Source organism: Hipposideros armiger, unplaced genomic scaffold (genome assembly GCF_001890085.2).
Source record: "Hipposideros armiger isolate ML-2016 unplaced genomic scaffold, ASM189008v1 scaffold_104, whole genome shotgun sequence".
Lineage (NCBI taxonomy): Eukaryota > Metazoa > Chordata > Mammalia > Chiroptera > Hipposideridae > Hipposideros > Hipposideros armiger.
This window is the reverse complement of record NW_017731454.1, coordinates 2,042,998-2,046,865: the sequence shown is the minus strand read 5'-3', so window position 1 is coordinate 2,046,865 and position 3,868 is coordinate 2,042,998.

The window sequence follows — 3,868 nt, the reverse complement described above, 5'->3', positions numbered from 1 at the left end:
TAAGGCACTCAACTTTTAAATAAATATTATAGAGTACAAGATCTAGATATCTCTTTAGAGGTTTGTCATCAAAATTATTGCAACCTGACTTCTAATTCTGGGTGCAGTCTCCCAGGGAACACCAGTAGACTTTTTCCTTTGTTGGTTGTTTAATTTTATTTACCAAAGTCATAGCCTTCTGCCCACACAGAAATTGAGAGCTACTGGTCTAAAGAGCAATATCTACAAATTGAGGTTTAAATGCTTTAAAATCTACTGTCTGTCCCTGTCTTTGCCTAAGCTAATGATTCCTTTCAAGTTATCCTAGCCAGTTATTTTCTGTTTCCTTTTTCTGAGTTCAGGAGTAATAAAATAGTGGTTACTGGATGTTTTTGTTTATAAGTTTCATCTAACGATTACTGCCTTTTCATTAAACAAACACTAACCTCAACAAAATGTTCACATTTCCTTTTTTTTTTTTTCTTTTTGAGCATTTTAACATAAGGGATGAGAATTTCCAGAAACGATTTTTTCAGAAACTTGGTAGGACATCTCTGACTCCATCTTTTGAGTCTTAGATTAAAATATTGAATGCTACTTGACCATGCACATAACTATAAGTAACTCAGCTTCACATATCTCATCAGATTGGCAATAAAGTTCTGGTAGTGTCTAAAAGATGGCTTGATTTGCTCTCAGTAATAATCTTTGTTTTTCTGTGACTATTTCTTAAACTCTGAAAAAGGTTTTTAGATATACTATATGTTTTTCAAAGAAAACAATTTGTAAAAAACTCATGCTTTAAAATACTTTTCTGAGGGAAGGTCCTTAACTATTTATCACATTTCACTAACAAATTGGTGTAAACTCTATTTGGATGTTTAGCATATTAGGTACTCAGAGTGTATTGTAAATTGGTATTAATCATTTATATGTTAATCTTTTGTTGTTGTTTTTTTCCTGAGAAATACTGAAGTATAAAGAAATGTCATCGGGAATCAAAGACACTGAACTTTGGAAGGAGAAATTGGAAAGCATTATGCATGCCCTATAATATGCAGAACCAAAATTATGTGGTCTGGGTCTCTAAAGAAGGAAACAAATTCTCTGTCAAATCTGCTGTAAACAAAGAAAATGGTGATCTATTGGGAAACGAGTTATTATTCAGTATTCACATAGCTGTGTCATTTCCTGTTGGCTAAAGGGTGAAGGCTAAGTCTACACAGCAGCAGTCAATCATATTAGCAGTTAGCATTAATAAGGAAAACAAGACCAAAATCTGTAACTCAGTCTGGAGTACCCTTACCAAACAGCCTACACAGCTTATTGTAATGCCCTTGACAGGGCAAACAGCCATCATTTTAAGAGAAAATAAAGAAAAAGATTCCCTTCCAAGAGAACAAATTCTCCCAAAAATTCAATCCATTGAATTTTATAAACCTTCTTTCCTCAATTCCTCTTTCTCCAAAAAATTGCTTCCTACTTTTTTTGTTTTTTTTTGTTTTGTTTTGTTTTAATGTTACTACCTAAGGCCAGCTCAGCAACCATCCCAAAGAAGAGACAATTGTGGAAGTGGCACCCTTCAGCACAGAGCAGATTACAAGTTTACACCCTGGCCTTATTTTTATATTAAACTTCATGCATTGGAAGCTATTTCATATCCACCATTTATTAAATTCTCAGAGAATGATCGTGACTCATATCCATACTTTCTGACATAACGTCTGTGAAGGCATCCTGCATGATTTCTTGTTTTTATATCATTGATTTGCTCCATTGATGATACCTGTAAGAGACCTGTGCTTTCTCCTCATGGTGCACCTGCTCCTTCAAACACTTCTGCTGCAGTCTGAAGAGAGGCAGGCAACCGCAAATAAACAATTAGGATTATGCCTTATAATATTCCACTATGAGCTGAGAGCTCCATAAATATGTTGAACCTGAAAAGGGGGGTGTCTGGAGTGTGTTCCTAAAGAAGAATGTTCAAAAGTATAGGACACATGATATTTTAAGCAGCCTGATTGTGTCTCTTGAAGGAAGCAGATATTATCATTCTCTTGTAAGGATGAAACTGAGGAAAATAATTCAGTCAGTGCTTGTCCAAGATCAGGCAGGGCCTTAGTTTAGCCTGTGTTGAAACCCAAATTTTCAGACTTGTAGTCCAGTGCTCATAGAAAGCACAGAGCTATTGTTCATCAGTCCTATGCCAATCCCTACATGGTGATTCTCTCTCAATTCACCCTCTCTTCAGGCCAGGGGTCAACCTTTTTTGTGTTGAGTGGGATGCAATTTCTATGCGAGTGGGAACTTCCTCCTAATAAGCAAAGGATTAAAGACAAAAAAAAGAATTTTTAAGCTCAAACCTCTTCAGGCAATTGAAAGCTAAATACATACAGTTTATTAACCAATCTATGTTGAAATGCTTGCTCTTTTTTTCTCATCTCTTGAATTTAGGAGTAAATTAGAGAAAGAAGAGAGTAATAGGAAGACAAAGGAAGACAAACAGAATAACAAAAGGAAGACCATCAGGTAATATTGAATCCCCTAGATGGGACTTCATACCTCCTGAACAAAATGTTTTTCTTAGGGGAGAATCTCTCATTGCAATCTAAAATTGTGGTCTTTTCTAGGACATTAGGTATCATTTAGATATGACAATCTCATTGAAGAAGAGTAGTTTCATCAGGTTTCACAGTTAGTGGACAGATGCAGACCTAGAACTGGAGTCATTCATTCATTCGTTCATTTGTTCATTCACTTATTCAAGTAATCATGTCACTACCCTGCTTCAAACACCGCTATACCTGACCTCATATTGCCCTTAAAATGAAACTCAAATTCTATGAACATATCTCCTATGCCCCGTTGCTTCACCCCTGATGGCTTCTGTCTTCTCTTCTACCTTTTTTCTCCCTCCTTCAGGGGGCCCCCGGTCACTCTGACTTTCCTTCTGTTCCTCAAACCTGCCAAACTTTTTCTCTCCACACAACTTTTTCACATCCCTTGCTTTCTTGACTAATTTGTTCTCATCATTGAAGATTCAATCTCCTTAAGAGCAGCATTGCCAACCTTCTCTAATCCCCACCCTGCTGTGCTTTATCACACNATAACATTGCTGTGACAATATAGAAACACCATAGGACATTTTCAGAGACAGCATGGAGACTAAAAGCCTGAACAAGTGTGCTGGTGTTAAGTCCTCAGTAAATATTTATTAAGATCAATGGCTACGTACAATGTGCTGATGGTAGCCTTTTGCTTTGAGTTAAAATTAAGATGAATTATGTTATTGGTGAATTAGGACCTCCTCTTCTTTTTTAAAGCACAGGGCAGGTTTTGGGGTTTTTGTTTGTTTGTTTTCACATAACTTACATATCTTGCTAGTTACCAGGCATTGCTTCATAAGGCTTACACATTCATTTAACCTATGGCTGGTCTGTAGTGGTTTGGTGATGATGATGTTACCTACACAAAAGTCTTGAACAAGGGCCAGGATCAGACTGTGGTGAGTCATTTGACCTCTAGTTATGTGGTCAGTTTTAAAGCCATAACAGTCAGTTCATAATCACATTCCGCAGTGCTCAATGAGTAATAGCAAGCATTGTAAAAAGCAGTGTCTTTTACAGAGGGTTCTTTGGAGGTTTGCGAGAAGAAGGCAGGCATAGAGGACCCTCCAGACATATAGAAGGCAAAACTCTTCTTGCTGGCTAGGGATAAAAGAGTAATTTCTTCGCACTCCCCCATGTAGGTTTTCAAAAATTAGTAGTTGCAAAGCCTTGTCTGGACCTGCATTATCTTACATATTCTTGAGTACTATTTTGTGCACTTGGGTATATTTTCTAGGGTGCCCCCCTCCTCAAATAGGTGTCTTTCAAAGGAAAGAATAAGA